This window comes from Macrobrachium rosenbergii, chromosome 53 (genome assembly GCF_040412425.1).
Source record: "Macrobrachium rosenbergii isolate ZJJX-2024 chromosome 53, ASM4041242v1, whole genome shotgun sequence".
Classification (NCBI taxonomy): Eukaryota; Metazoa; Arthropoda; class Malacostraca; order Decapoda; family Palaemonidae; genus Macrobrachium; species Macrobrachium rosenbergii.
In genome coordinates this window covers 31320324-31337717 of record NC_089793.1, presented here as the reverse complement: position 1 = coordinate 31337717, position 17394 = coordinate 31320324, and the positions used below count along the sequence as shown (strand labels likewise).

Genomic DNA, 17394 nt, shown 5'->3' with positions numbered 1-17394 from the left:
TGAAGTCCAAAACCTAAACTTGACAGTTATACAAGTTTGAGACTCTGATCTGAACATGAGAGTCTTATCACACCTGAGACTCATCTAGACACTAGACTTTAGCACCCAGGCCAGAATCTTATCCAAGTCATAGAGACTTCTATCCAAACCAGAGCCTCTCATCCGTATCTGGAAGTCTTATCCGAATGTGAATCCGGGCATAATTATCATCATTGATGGGGTGCTATTCTTTAACTCCCCCCCACTCCCACCCCCATCACCCATTTACTCAGTGGTGGTTCTGTGCTGACTTGAAAGCTGGTGGAACAGCTGGTGCATTATTTCGCTCCTTCCCCCCGAAAAGTCACTTTCAGTAATTTACTTCTACGAAGGTTCACTTGGATACTATTTTTTCCCGTCGGTTTCTCTTTACGGAAATACTGCAGAAGTACTGTAGCAATGATTATGTTGCTTTTCTGTTCTTGTGTGCAAGGTTCTCTGATGTCTCTTCTGAGGCCTACAGTTGCCGATATTTTTGGACTAGGTTCCTTTATATATATATATATATATATATATATATATATATATATATATATATATATATATATATATATATATATATATATATATATATACTATATACACACACACATATATATATATATATATATATATATATATATATATACAAATGTCTTTTAATATGCAATTCGCCCTACTTCGAGAATATTACTGAAGGGGAATTATAAGTGATAAATGGTTTGGTACCTAGAGTGACTCGAACACTCGACAATACTACCTCCGACTTCCAGTCGACGTTGAAGATCATGGGCTAACGTGCACGTCGACAGGAAGTCGTTGGTTCGCACTGTCGAGTGCTCGAGTCTCTTAGGTACCAAACCATTTATCACTTATAATTCGCCTCTGGTGATATTCCCAGTAGCATAATTGCATATTAAAAGACATTACAGTTTAATGTTGGTGTAAAAAATGTCACGGTGAAGTGATAAAAATTCATATATATATATATATATATATATATATATATATATATATATATATATATATATATATATATATATATATATATATATATATATATAATATATGTGTGTGTGTGTGTGTGTGTGTGTGTGTGTGTGTATGTATACTGTACAGTATATGTAAGTAAATATATATATATATATATATATATATATATATATATATATATATATATATATATATATATATATATATATATATATATATATATTTACTTCAGATTAAATAACCGTCGAAAAAGTAGACGTACGGATTATTCATAATGGAAGGATAATTGATGAAAATTGGCTGATGGTATCTGATTTGCACTGGAGCTCAACGGTACTATTTCCCTGAAATCCTTAGGAATCCGAATAGGCAAGGAGGAATGTCACTTTCATCAGACGAGCTTCGAATCCAGGTCAGCTGGAGAAACGAGATCAAGTGGTTTATGAATTATTATAGAATGATGCTGGTTTGAGTTACGTACAGTCACACGCCTTTATAATGATTGATTGAGCTGTGGCTATTAAAACTGGCGCCACAACATCTAGGTTATTGGCGCCGTATTAAAAATAAATAAGAAATTTAAAAGATAAATGAATAAATAAGTTTAAAAAGAGTCTCATGACAAATACACACACACACATATATATATATATATAATATATATATATATATATTATATACATATATATATATATATATATATATATATATATATATATATATATATATATATATATATATAATATCTGTAAACATATATAATATACATACATATACACATGCTGTATATGATCTATATTTTGTTGAGGAGGCCCGTCACCTTAACAATTATATATATCTGACGCCTTTATAAAGAATGTGATTTGATGTTTACACTTTAGCGACTGTGAAGGTCGGCCAAGGACCCAGACTTATAATTTGTTTTCTGTTGAGGATCACAGCAACCTGAGGAACTTTCTTGGCAGCACTTACACCGTAGAGGCTCAGGTGCAATTGACACTGAAATTTGGGTGTTCCCACGCAAATGAACTGAGAGAGAGAGAGAGAGAGAGAGAGAGAGAGAGAGAGAGAGAGAGAGAGAGAGAGAGATTTTGTTCCCCAATCATATCATAACTACAGGAGATGAGATAGACTTAGATTATAAAATGGATGAGAGACAGAGAGAGTGACAGAGAGAGAGAGAGAGATTTTGCTCCCCTAACGTATCATAACTTAACGAGATAAGAGAGAGTTAGTTTATAAAGTGGAGGAGAGAGAGGGAGCGAGAGAGATGAACTGTCTTTTTTTTTGCCAGAAAACAGCAGCAAGTGTAGTTTCGGTACTACGTAAATGATTAATTCACCCTGCATATGAACATCTCTGGTAATTGTGAAGTTTCCATTATCTAATTATCATCGCGTCTTTTTTCGTTTACAGTAGAAATCTGGAAGAAAAAAATTAACAGAATTTGTGATTATAAAGAGAAAATGCATGTATAATTGATCATTCCGGAAAAAATAAAAGCCTTGCAAAAAAAGTAATAAAAAGCTCCGAAACTTTAAGGAAGAAAAAAATTAAATACTTATGGAAAAAAAAGAGACGCATGATGAAATAAAAGGAATCTTGTTAGGCGAAGTAAGTAATTAGATGAATGTTCTAAGTGATAATTCTGAAAAATAAGCAAATGAGTTTATAATGACTACAACTTTCTGATGGCTGGACAAACATACACACATTATATATATATATATATATATATATATATATATATATATATATATATATATATATATATATATATATATATATATATATATATGTGTGTGTGTGTGTGTGTGTGTGTGTGTGTGTGTGTGTATTATCTAAATATATATATATATATATATATATATATATATATATATATATATATATATATATATATATATATATATATATATATTATGTATGTATGTATGTATGTATGTATGTATGTATGTATGTATGTATGTATGTATGTATGTATGTATGTGTGTGTGTGTTTTTTTATTTGCGCTCGCGCGTGCATCTGACATTTACTGCTTTTTCATCCCCCAGGACGAGAATTATGCGTTAGGCCTCATTCTCGAATAATGTACAGACCTGTTATTACTTTTTTTCGGCCATTCCCTTTCTTATGGCTTTCTTTTCTTCCCTTTCCAGATGGGCTTTGTGTTGACTTTCACTCGATTTTTTGTTATTTATTATGCATGCACTCATTCCTTTTCTTGATGGATGTTTGCATACATAAATTCAAGCTTACATTCATAGATGTTATTTTTTATTGATTTTTGTCTATATGCTGTATCAACATACATTAAGACGTCCTTTTAAGTATTTTGGTGTTACAAAAATTCGCTCTCGCTCTCACACACGTAGGCTGACAACCAAAAATAAAAAAAAATAGAAAATAAAGAAAATAAATAGATGGTAACCTTTATCCAAGATGTTGAATTCTCAGAAAATCCTCAGATAAAAAAAAAAAAAAAAAGGAACATCACATAAGAAAAAGCGAGAGAAAGCCTTGAGTAATCTAAGTCCCCAACGTCCTTCTGAGCGAGAAGGGTTGAAAATCTTTCAATGAATAACTGGAGAGGACTCAAGGAAAAAAAAAATATGGCAGCTACTGAAAAAGAAAAAGTCTGAGGTAAAAGACGTCTTGCTACACTGTCTTCAGTATTCTTCTTCTCTCTCTCTCTCTCTCTCTCTAAGACGTCTTGCTACACTGCCTTCTCTCTCTCTCTCTCTCTCTCTCTCTCTCTCTCTCTCTCTCTCTCTCTCTCTCTCTCTCTCTCTCTCAATCAATCAAGAAAGAACGTACTTTTAGTGGATAGTATTAAAAAGGTGTGAAAGGTGTTTTATATTATTCAAGCAGTTGTATTACGCGGTTATTGATTTTTTTAATACAAAACCTGAAAAATAAACAGAAAGAAAGAAGGGCGACGCTTAACAAGGAAAGGGTTGATAAATTCTCCTCCTGAAGATAAAACTTGATTATAAGCACCGGGATAAACAGATGCGGGGAGGGAGAAGTTAAGGCACCAATAAAAGAAACGATGGAGAGGAAAACCGTCATCTTTTAGGCTAGATATAATACAGGGTGTCCATAAAGTCTCTTTACAGTTTAAAAAAATATATTACAAAAGCCACTGATGATATATCTTAATCAGATTTGCTCTATGAACTCAGCAGTTATCAAAGTTTTTAGTCACATTGCATTTGTGTATTTCAGGCACCCTGTTGATAAAAGAGGTACTGTAAAAATTTTAAAAGCCCTAAAAAATGGCTACCCTCGAGAAAAGGCACAATGTGTGTCATGGTTTATTGAAACAAAATGGGATATACAGACTCAGCGAAACTACAGAACTAAGTATGGAAGAGATCCACCGTCATGTTCGTCAAATCGTGCATGGCACAAGAAATTTATGTAGACAGGGACAGTGTGATAAAGGGAGGAGTGGACGACCAAGAGCATCTGAGGAAAACATCGATTGTGTAAGGCAAGCCTTTGATCGTTCTCCTACAAAGTCCATCCGTACTGCTGCCAGCCACTTACAGTTACCAAGTTCAACAGTGCACAAAGTCCTACACAAGAACTTGCGATTGTACAGTATACTTACAAAGTGCAACTCATACAGGCACTCGAGCCAAATGACACACCAAGACAAAAGAGTTTCAGTTAATATGCTGGAACGAATTTCTAAGGATGAAAAGTTCCTCAACCGAGTTTGTTCAGTGATGAGGCAACTATTCATGTTTCAGGGTAACTGAAAACACGTGAGAATCTGGGGATCAGAAAATCCCCATGTAACTAGGCAACTTCACCGAGAGAGCGCGAAGGTGAATGTGTAGTGTGGGATCATGTGCAATCGAATCATTGGTCCATTTTTCTTCAACAAGACATCAATTATTGCAGATGTTTTCTTTCACCTTTTGACTGAATATGTGGCACCACAACTAGATGACCTTCAGCCAACCATCATTTTCCAGCAAGATGGTGCACCACCACATTGAGGACTGCATGTTCGTAGGTTCCTAAATCGAACATTTCCAGAGCGGTGGACTGGAAGGGACAGCCCAATTCCCTGGCCATCTCGTCCACTCCCTTGGACGTCTTTCTATGGGGTTATGTTAAAGATATAGTGTATCGAACAAAGATAGGGGACATCACTGATCTCAAGGAACAGATCTGATACCACTGCCACCATTGATGAGGCTATGCTGCAGCGAGCATGGCAAGAAATCGGGTACCGTCTTCATGTACTTCGTGCAACTTCAATATCTAATCCTCATTTGGTAGTAATTTCCACATATTTGTCCATTTACTTTTGTGACATTTTTAAATTGTAAAGAGACTTTATGGACATATATACAGTATATATATGTGTGTGTATATATATATATATGTATGTATATATATATTAGCGATACTCTCGTTCAGATATTACGGTATATATTGTCCTATGAGAGGTTAAGATGGGGAAGGTTAGGTTAAGAGTGGACCCTTCTCAGGTAATCCTCTGTGGCACACAACAACCAAGACATTTACAAATTTAAAATTAAAATTTTAACATTTTCTCCCAAGTCATTGGGTTTTATATCTTCATGCCTAATAAAACATCAGCTATTCAGTTTTCATATCATCCATGATAAGAATCTCATATTCATTCCTGGCTGGGTTCTTCCAGTCAGTCGAAAATAAAATGACAACGGGATGAAAGACCTTGCATTGGAACTGGAATACAAAATTTAGGCCAAAGACCAAGCGCTGGGAGCTATGAGGTCATTCAGTGCCGGGAAGAAAATTGAGAATTAAAATGTTTTAAAGGTGGAAGAGGAGGAAAACCTCGCAGTTGCACTATGAGAATTTTTAGGAGAGGGTGGAAAGTATGATGGAAAAAAAGAGAATATGAACGGAGGTACAGTAAAAGGAACGAAAAAGGTTGCAGCTAGGGGCCGAAGGGACGCTGCAATGGACCTTGAGTAATGCTTACAGTATACCACGTGAGGTAAAAGATCTTACGAATTAAGAGAAGAAAAGGCGAAAAAAAACTTATTTCTAGGACGTTTGATCTCGTATCGGCTCTCCTAGAGGTCTTTCTTTGTTGTGGCTATGAGAGAGCGCTGATTGGCTGGAAGGAAGGAAGGGAGGCCTCACGTAACGCCGCGATTGGCTCCCGTGACGGGCCAGCCAGCCAGCATGCTTATTTATATGGTAGTCGCGGCAACCCCCCTTTTGCACCCCTATTCGTTCGCCCTCACCCCATCTGATATCGATTGCCGCCTCTCTCTCTCTCTCTCTCTCTCTCTCTCTCTCTCTCTCTCTCTCTCTCTTCGGAAAAGGGGAGGCGCAGACCTGGTAGGTATACATACGATAAATGGATTATGTTATTAGACGAGGAGCTTGTTGGGTGTTGGTGGGGGGGTGGAGGGGGGGAAGTTGGGGATACAAAGATGATCGATTAATGCAGAGATCACGCGAGTTTAAACTGCCTTGACGCTTTGGGTAATCTGTCGTTGTAGCCATGAATTCTCTCTCTCTCTCTCTCTCTCTCTCTCTCTCTCTCTCTCTCTCTCTCTCTCTCTCTCTCTCTGTCTGATGCGCGGCTACCGAATGGACAGACGCGCACAATGGGACGTGAAATTGCCAATTAATTAGCAGAGATGCAAATCATAAACGGCAGTTTGCCTGGTTGCTTACTTACCGCCTTCGTTGTCGAACGCCGCTGTAAACAGACGACCTATACGACTTATGTATCCTCGGCTGGGTTGCCTGTTTAAAATGCAAAAATGTAATTAGAAATAATATGAGTAAATATCCTAGTAATGTCAATAAAAAGCGTAATTACGAAAAAATTATTAGATATTTCAAGAACGTCAACAAAAATATTAGAATTAGTTATCGGTTACAAAGTTTAAAAATTCGGATGATGACAACAGCAGCAGTAGCGAGCATTAGAAATAAGGTCTGGAGTTTTAGAAATTCGAAACAATGACAACAACAGCGACTGAGAATAAGTTATCCGCTCGAGAGTAATATAATTATAGCGGCACTTATGCTGAGAAAAAGTTATCCGTCCTGGTGTAATGTAATTAGCAATTTGAAATTGGAGAGAACGGCTTAAGATTCTAGCATTCCTTTCTGTGGATGACGGTGGCGCTAACCTCCAATAGAGCAGTTGGTTTTTCAAATGCATGAAAAAAGCAATGATGTGCTGATTCTTAATTCTTTTCTCTCTCCCTCTCTCTCTCTCGTCCTACGTTGGTATTAATAATTGTGGTAAATAAAAGACAGAATAATGAATCTCTCTCTCTCGTCGTGCGCTGGTATTCCTAATTGTGAAAAATAAAAAAAAATACTGGAATAAATTCTCTCTCTCTCTCGTCATGCGCTGGTATTCCTAATTGTGATAAATAAAAGACAGAACAATGAAGTCTGTGTGTGTGTGTGTGTGTGTGTGTGTATGCTGAACCTTGCTTTATTACAGAGTACCAGCGTTTCCAAAAGAGAAGACATCAAAAGAAAAGAAAAGCAGAGAGGAATTCTCGTCCCCAGTACGTGTGGCTATTTTGCTGTTGACTGCGTAATCAGATTCAAGCCGAACTGCCCGTCCTGGAAAGACGGTATTTATAAACTGGCTTAAGAGATGAGGAAAACTCCCCGCCCGCTTCTCTGCTGTTACCATTCCAGGTACACAATGAAAAGCAATTCAGACGTCACTTACATAAAGGCAAAACGAAGTCCCCAAATTCGGCTTGCTTTTTTATTTGTCTTTTTATTTTTATTTATTGGCAGGAGGGCTTCGGGTTCACATGTGTGTATTTTGAAGGGAATCATATTTTTTGGGAAGTGTTTTATGCAAAGACAAATTGGGTATACAAACGTTTTCATGAATTTATATATATATTGCGTGATATGCATATACATTATATATATATATATATATATATATATATATATATATATATATATATATATATATATATATATATATATATATATATATATATAAATAATATGTGTGTGTGTCGTCTAACCAGAGAGAGGGCAACGTAAGATGGATGCTGAAGCTCTGCAAAGCGAATAGTATGCACTAATTCTTCTTGCGTAGTTACTTCTGATAAAAAAAAATCTATTGATAATCAATGGAAGACGACCGAACAGGTATTTGCCAGCGCTGGTATTCCATTTGGGGACGTAATAATCCAACCCTTGTTATGGAAAGTTCATAAAGAAATAAAAAAGAAATAAAAGAAATTATGGAATAATTAACTGTCAGATTCGTAAACACCATTGTGAGGATCTTTTAGCTGACTTAGTGTCTGTGTTAGATTTGACACAGAATTTACCACAACCATTTTGAACTTATAACATACCGATACAGAATAGAATAGAATACAGAATTTAGGCCAAAAGCCAAGAGTTGGGACCTATGAAGTTATTCATCGCTAAAACGGAAATTGACAGGAAAAAAAGCGTGAAAGGTGCAACAGGAGTAAAACCTCGCAGTTGCAACATGAATCATTTGTTAGTAGAGGGTGGAAAGTAAGACGGAAGAAAGAGAATATGAACGGGGTACAGTAAATAGGAAGAGAAAGCTAGGATATACAAACTAGGCCGAAGGCCGAGCGCTGTGATCTATGAGGTCATTCGTCGCTGAAAGGAAAATTGAGAGTAAAAGGTTTACAAGGGGTAACAGGAGGAAAACCTGGCAGTTGCACTGTGAAACACTGTAAGAAGAGCGTGGAAAGTAAGATGGAAGAAAGAATATGAAAGGAGGCACAGTAAAACGAATGAAATCGGTTGCAGCTAGGGGCCGAGGGAACGCTGCAAAACCTTAAGTAATGCCTACAGTGCACCGCAAGAGATATAATGACGGCAATACTCCCTTACGGGGGAAGTACTGATATAGGCTACAGTCTTAAGGTTCTGACTCAAGTAGTCGGCACAGATAAGAATGAGACCATGAAGAGGAAAAACAAGATTTTTTCTTGAACGGTTCATTCTCTTTGTGCTGCTCCTTTGTAAAATGTTCAATGGATACTGAATATATATATATATATATATATATATATATATATATATATATATATATATATATATATATATATATATATATATATATTAATACACACACATCACACACATATGTGTGTATGTATGTATGTGTGTTGTATATGTATGTGTACATATATGTACATATGTAAGTAAAGAAAAAAATATATATATTAAAATAAGTCAGTTGGATAGGTTATAGATTACTTTATTCTTTATCATTCAAAAGTTGTACATCGCGATGACAAATTGTAATTCGAGTAGGAAATGGACTGCAACATTGACTAGCATCTACATCACTACATCACTTTCAGTTCTAAACGCAAAAGAATTACTGAAGTACAGGAACAAGTTTTCAGTTAATGTTTTCTTCAGAATTTTTTTTCCAGTGTCGAATGGTAGTGCGCTTAGATTTTTTTTTTTTTTTGCCAGTAGAATTCTGTCGTGCGCCATACAAATATGCTCGATGTGTATCTTAAGGTGCGTCCTTGAAGAGTAAATGTCACTATATATATATATATATATATATATATATATATATATATATATATATATATATATATATATATCCACAAAGAAATACACGTTGTACAAATTCTTGCATAATAAAGATATATGTTTAAGTGCGAAAAACTATAAAGCTTTCGTCAAATTCTTGTGATGGACAAATCTACACTAGTTAAACGAAACCCCTAAGTTTGTGTACTACAATAGTTTTCATACAAAAACATTTGTAAAACGATGTTTCATTTGGGATCTTACCTTACATTTCTAAAAGTACGGCACAGTACTTATACTTATATATATATATATATATATATATATATATATATATATATATATATATATATATATATATATATATATATATATATGCTGAGTATATTAAATGTGATGAGTTATTAATTATGAATAACACATAACCGTTAGTTTGTAGTTGCCAGTTTGTTGAAAAATAAAATGTAACCGACAAATTAAAAATAAAGCTGTATTTCATGAAATACCAGTTTTTAAATCATCTCATCCCTTTGTTTGCCGGAACAAAATTTCGCGTTTTCAGAGAGAGACTATCGCTAAAATTTAACCTCCCATCTACTCCACTCCAACTTCCCCTCTCTCTCTCTCTCTCTCTCTCTCTCTCTCTCTCTCTCTCTCTCTCTCTCTCTCTCTCTCTCTCTCTCTCTCTCTCTCACAGTGCTTCCTAGCATATTGTTCTGTATATCACATAGCTAAAATGGAATGAATGTAAAAGACTAGAAAGTTTATTAAGGTTTTGAAGGAGAGAGAGAGAGAGAGAGAGAGAGAGAGAGAGAGAGAGAGAGAGAGAGAGAGAGAACTAATAATGTTGTGCTCTGTATACGTAGAGACAGCTATTAATGGCCTATCGTTGAAGAAAGAGTAAATTGAATAAGAGAGAGAGAGAGAGAGAGAGAGAGAGAGAGAGAGAGAGAGAGAGAGAGAGAGAGAGAGACTAATAATGATAATGTTGTGCTCTTTTATACGTAGAGAGACAGCTATTAATGGCCTATCGTTGAAGAAAGTGTAAAGTGAATAAGGAGAGAGAGAGAGGAGAGAGAGAGAGAGAGAGAGAGAGAGAGAGAGAGAATCTCTTTATTTAAATGCAACATGACAGAAAGGTCACTCCCTAATTACAAGGGTCTGAATGGACAGAGATTCCTTTGTTTTCTGCACTCGTGGGCTGTCCTTACCAGGAGTTATCTCTCTCTCTCTCTCTCTCTCTCTCTTTCTCTCCCCGTGTATGAGAATTGTAATCCTCTCCTTCAGGGTTTCGATATATTTCGCCTCGAGTCCTCCTTCATCTTGGTAAACCTCCTGACGGGATCAACGTCCTCTCTCTCTCTCTCTCTCTCTCTCTCTCTCTTCTTCGCTTGCTCCTAGCTCCCCAGCCGCCTCCCACGCGTTGCGATCGATGGCAAGGTATAGGGGTGGGCGGATGGGCGTCGGAGGTGGGTGGCTGGGTGGAGGAGTTGGGGGAGTGGGATGGGGGCTTTGGTGAGTCTTGGGTGGCTGGCTGCGTTGTGCAGGCAGTAGGGCAGTGGGTCTTGCAACCCTTGCTAACTCAGACAAAGAGAGAGAGACAGAGAGAGCGAGAGAGAGAGAGATTTATGTAAGTATAGAGAGAGAGAGAGAGAGAGAGAGAGAGAGAGAGAGAGAGAGAGAGAGAGAGAGAGAGAGACCATATACTAATGCGCTATGACCAGTTTTTTAGGATTATAGGGTCTTACGGTAGGTTTGAATCGAGGAGGCATCCTTGTAGGATGAATGAGAGAGAGAGAGAGAGAGAGCGGGAGTCCCTGGTGAAATCAAGGATTATGGTAAAGCATCGATCGACGTCCTAAAGGCTGAGTAAATAAGAGAGAGAGAGAGAGAGAGAGAGAGATGTACTCTGATACCCTTGGGGGATTTTTATTTGAGGATGACAAGAGTTGTGAAACGCTGGAGAGAGAGAGAGAGAGAGAGAGTCTTAGGACAACCAACCCATCCAACGCCATGCGATGCGAATCTTTCCTGTGCTCTCACTACCACACTCATCTGCAGCCGCCCGTTCTGTTGTTCTCATCCAACTCTTCTTGTGCCCACGGGAGCCACCCAGCTGACACTATCACATACGTTCTCCCCGGGGTGGTTCGAAGGACATGTCCGAGCCATCTCCATCTCATCATTATCTCGTTTACATTAGGAACTTGGTTAATGTCACTTTGGTCAAATTTCTCACTTTTCCATGCCGCCTGACTCCTAATATTGCCCTAGAAACCTTTCTTCTTAAATCTGCAAAGTCTTATAGATATGGTTTCAATGCAATACAATTACTGATACCCGTATAGCAATGCAGATCGTACTAGAATAATATATTAATTTTTCGTATGTTTTTCAGTCTGATGGATTTCTGAATCTTATCCAGCTGTCCCATTTTTTATTTGCTTTTTTTAACTGTTTCACCAAATTTTAACTCAAGAGAAGGTGGTCACCAAGGAAAATGGTCTTTTCTAAAGGAAAATGGTCTTTTCTAAAGGAAAATGGTCTTTTCTAAAGGAAAATGGTATTCTCCAAAGGAAAATGGTATTCTCTAAAGGAAAATGGTATTCTCTAAAGGAAAATGGTATTCTCCAAAGGAAAATGGTCTTCACTAAAGAAAAATGGTCTTTACTAAAGAAAATTGGTATTTTCTAAAGAAAATGGTCTTTTCTAAAGAAGATGGTCTTTTCTATAAGAAGATGGTCTTTTCTAAAGAAAAGTGGTCTTTGCTAAAGGAAAATGGTCTTTTCTAAAGGAAAATGGTATTCTCCAAAGCAAAATGGTATTCTCTAAAGGAAAATGGTCTTCTCTAAAGAAAAATGTTTTTTTCTAAAGGAAAATGGTATTCTCCAAAGCAAAATGGTATTCTCTAAAGGAAAATGGTCTTCTCTAAAGAAAAATGTTTTTTTCTAAAGGAAAATGGTGTTTTCTAGAGGAAAATGGCATTCTCTAAAGGAAAATGATATTCTCCAAAGGAAAATGATATTCTCCAAAGGAAAATGGTATTCTCCAAAGGAAAATGGTATTCTCCAAAGGAAAATTATATTCTCTAAAGGAAAATGGTCTTTACTAAAGGAAAATGGTCTTTTCTAAAGGAAAATGGTCTTTTCGTTGAGGAATTCCATTTTGGAAATTGTCGGAAGTTATTCACTGCTGAAGTCATATGAAGACTAGCAGAAAGTAGAAGTTAAGATCTTACAGGATTATCATCACAACGTCTCTCATCAGTAATCTAAAGGAGTTTTCTAGGCGGGCTTATAAGGTCACAGCCGCGGTGTTTGCCAAAATCATTCATAAGCCTTTTAAAATGCTGAATACTTACTGTCTTCGGTAGCGACTTCCTGTCAGTTGAGTTTCAGGGTTACATTTATTTCCTCTCTCTCTCTCTCTCTCTCTCTCTCTCTCTCTCTCTCTCTCTCTCTCTCTCTCTCTCTCCTTATTCATTCTCTTTGTAGTTCCAAGGATATTAATATTAGTGCGCAACCTCATTTGTTAAAAAAGTTTCCAAATAATGAAATGCTTGTGAATGAACGCGAGAATAAGGAGATAGGTTGATTGATCGATTGATTGATTCATGGTTACTAAAACTGGCGTCACAAAGGTGAAAGGCAAAGGAAAGAAAAGTAGATATACACATAGGCAGAGCGAAATAAAGATAACAATATAGGATTTCACGAATGAAATTGCAAGGAAAGAGGTGTTCAAGTCATGATACTTTTGGGGAAAGAGGGGAGGGGAGGGCCCCTAGCTTTAGGGAATGTTTGTCAGTGTTGTGGTATGTCCAGGTGTCTCGGGGGAGGGGAGGGGGCTACGATGGAGTGTTGGCATTGGCATATTCATATGGTGGGGTTGGGGGTGGTGGTGGAAATGTTGCACGTGTTCGGTGAAAGGAGAGAGAGAGAGACGTGGAAGTGTTTCATATTTTATTATGAAGGGCGTTTCCCCAAAAGGACTTCTGTACATGAAGGTTCTTAATAATTATGTTATTGAGAGCACTTTCCCTTTTATTCTTGATTTCATTTTGAAGGGGAAAACCTTCGTTTTCTGTTACCGAAAAGTATATTGGAATGGAAAGGAATATAGAATTTAGGCCAAAGGCCAAGCATTGAAATCCATAGTCATTCAGCGCTGAAAAGGAAATTGAAAGCAAAAAAGTTTTGAAGGTGTAACAGGAGGAAAACCTCGCAGATGCACCATGAAACAATTGTTAGGAAAGAGTGGAAAGTAACATGGGAGAAAGAGAATATGAATTGGGGGTACAGTGAAAGGAATGAAAGGGGTTGCAGCTAGATGCGGAATAAACGCTGCAAAGAACCTTAAGTAATGCCTACAGAGAACCGAGTGAGGTGCACTGACGGCATTAACCCCCCTACGAGGGAAAAGCATAGTGGTACCAAGCACAATTCTCTGAGATTATTATTATATTTTGAGTAACTAATGGGTTTGCCAATAAGTTTCCTCTAAGGACTGGAACTGAGAACCAAACTAACCCTGTAAAAAAATATTTTATAAATATCAAAACAAGTAGCCTAATCATAATCGTAATTGTTTGCTTGGTACCACTATGCATTTTCTCGGAGGGTGTAGTGCAAATCAGCGCGCCTCACGTGTGCTAGTACACACACACACACACACACACACACACACATATACACACACACACACATATATATATATATATATATATATATAGATATATATATATATATATATATATATATATATATATATATATATATATATATATATATATATATATATCTTGTAATTTCCACGATAGTCCCATGGATGAAGTTTATAATAAGTCCTCACGTAAAAATAAAAGGAAATGGTTCCAAGACTTTCGACTTTAATTCCAAAGTCATCTTCAGGGTACTAAACAGAGATAAGAAAATAACATATACAAGAAAGTAATATGGGGTCACAGAAAACATTAAAATATGTCAACAAGCTATTTAAATATGTAAACAACATTCTTCAAAAAACAAAAACCTACTTAGTGGAAATATGTAATTACTACAAATACCAGAGCAAATTATGTTTGTAAAAAATCTAACAGCGTGTTTTAATCTTGCATCCTTAAGAATAAAGCTTTTCAACAATTCGTCCATCTTAAAAACACCATCGCTCAAATTCATGTTACTAAAAGAACTAATAAGGCATCCTTCGACCAACAATCTGCCATGAAATGAAGAAAGAACTCTTAAAAACAACTCTAGCTGAATTCCAATCTATTGGGTGTTCAAGTCTTTCACGTGACAAAAAATGGCGCTTGAGCTGGTTGCTGTGTGACTCTCTTAGTTCCTTACCAGATTGCTTTCTTGTATATGTTATTTTCTCAACTCTGTTGAGTACCCTGAAGATGACTTTGGAATAAGAGTTGAAAGTCTTGCTACCATTTCCATTTTCCTTATTTTATGTATATATAATGTATGTATGTATGTATGTATGTATATATGTATATATATATATATATATAATATATTTATTAATATAAAATAAACAAACACACATATACATACACACACACACACACACACACACATATATATATATATATATATATATATATATATATATATATATATATATATATATATATTATATATATATATATATATATATATATATATATATATATATATATATATATATATATATATATAGAAACTAATAATTGTGTATAAACGTTAAATCTAGTGTAAGTTAGAACTTCCGGGAAATTTCCAGACGGCCGCCATGTTAGGCGTCCATTTTTTTTACTGTAAATGTTTTTTTACGTCAATTTTTTAAAGTTTTCAGGACAAATTACTGTACCTAGTAGTCACGCAAACATGCAGTAATGTTTTTGTCGTTATTATGCAAGTGTAATTTGCATGATGCAGAATTACGTGGCTCGATGTGGCCAAATAATGGTAGAACCTTTGTCTCAGCTTAATTTGTAAATTAAAGTTCAGATGAGCAAATAGTAACACTGAAAGATTAGTCCATATGAACATATAATGTATTTCTGTGGTCTTATTCAACAACCCCGTAGGCGATTTGGTAAGATAAAGAGTTTTAATTTTCCATAAATTCTGTGTTTTATTTTTTTAATCACAGAATGTTTATTTATTTACCACCTTTTCGTATAACTTCTCTCTCCCTTGGGACTCTGTTCACTCTGTCAATAAGGATTTTCAGTTGAAGATTTCAAGAAAGAAAGAAAGAATATAGTATCACCTCTGGTTTCATTTTGAATGAATTTACGATTGCACATCGATAAAGCAATGGTACAATAAAGTGAATCTAGTCACAGGTCGCCTTTCTGAATGAACACTGACCGTGGGGTGAAAGCTTTTACATGTACGTGGCGTTTCACAATTGCGGTAGCATATCCCAAACCGTTATGGGATTACTAAAGAGTAGGGTTGTGGGGGGGGGGGGGGACAAGTCATTGATCGAACGAAAAGGTTTGTTTGTTGTCATGCCATGACGCATAAGAAAGGAGGCCTTGGGCTGGCATACAAGAGGTTTATCACCCTACTTCGAATTGTCTTTACCAGCCAAAGCAAGACAACTTCGTTCATTTGTTCTGCTTGTGGTGTATCTCAAGGTCCACTAATATAAGGTCGTCCAGCGCACAGATTATCCTGTCACGGGTCATGGCCATGACGTCACACAGGCCGATGTGAGAAATAGAGAAAACGGTCAACGGAGTTTTCATTGTTCATTTTTTGCCTGTTTTTGTTTATCTGTTGTACCAGTTATGCATTTTTATGTCTTTCGGCGTGTTCTTGTTTTGTTTATTCCTGTATATTTTTTTGTACGAGTTACCTTCATATGAACATATATTTTGTTACGTTCGTATTTATGCGTTCGGCCGTGTTTGAGTTAATAAATTCGCCGTTTTTGAGGTGCTTATGCATGTTTGCATTTATAATCTCTTGTGCATGTATGTGATATTTGTTTTCGTTTCCATTCAACTCCTATCTTATTCAATGTCCCTCTTTTTAATCACATTCATAATCTTGCGTGGAAGCTACACTCATCGTAAATAATAATAATAATAATAATAATAATAATAATAATAATAATATCATGTGTAAATATACGTTAAAAAGATATATAAACACTGACATCATTGTGGATTTCCTCACCAATAATAATAATAATTATAATAATAAATTTTGTTTGCCAGTCTGGGTGCCTGTGAACGGTAAGGGGTGGGCGTGGTGGGGAGGGGGGAGAAATTTAGGACCAGGGCCAGGGCCAAACCTTCCAGAATGGTGCTGCGTGTGCGTAATGACTCTGACATACTTTGCCTTCCAGCCCACGACTGGAATCGTCTTCCGCCCTTCTTGACTGGTTGAACGGCTAACTGACTTAATGACTGAATTTTTGACTGAATGACTGACTGACTGACTTAATGAATGACTGACTTACTGGATGGCTGATTTACTGAATGACTAACTGACTGACTTAATGAAGACATACTGAATGACTGACTGACTTACTGAATGAGTGGCTGACTGACTGACTGTACTGTATGCCTGGCTGGCTGACTGGCTGACTTACTGAATGACTGACTGACTTGAATGACACATGGCTCCTTCATGCGGCTCTCAAAGTTTCGCCGCGCGGGAGCCATCGTTGTCGTTTCTCGGTAGGATGAAGTAAGAGTGGTAACAGAATGTCGAGTGTATAATTGAAAAAAAAAAATGAAAAAAAACTGCGATGTGAAAATGGCGATGATCATGATTATGATAGTGATAATAGCAGAACGAGAATGACAATGATTATGAATATGATAA

The 17394-nt window shown here is 36.4% G+C and overlaps 1 protein-coding gene and 1 long non-coding RNA gene across 2 annotated transcripts in view; one reads left to right on the top strand and one right to left on the bottom strand.

Annotated features, from left to right (window-relative positions):
- LOC136834394 (uncharacterized) overlaps positions 1-17394 on the bottom strand; it is a 260020-nt gene that overhangs the window by 143377 nt on the left and 99249 nt on the right. Inside the window, exon 2 of the long non-coding RNA XR_010851774.1 lies at positions 6714-6781. This is a non-coding gene — a long non-coding RNA (uncharacterized lncRNA). The remainder of the gene's footprint in view (positions 1-6713; positions 6782-17394) is intronic.
- Positions 1-17394, top strand: part of LOC136834390 (dual specificity tyrosine-phosphorylation-regulated kinase 2-like) — a 346235-nt gene that overhangs the window by 274798 nt on the left and 54043 nt on the right. The window lies entirely within an intron of this gene.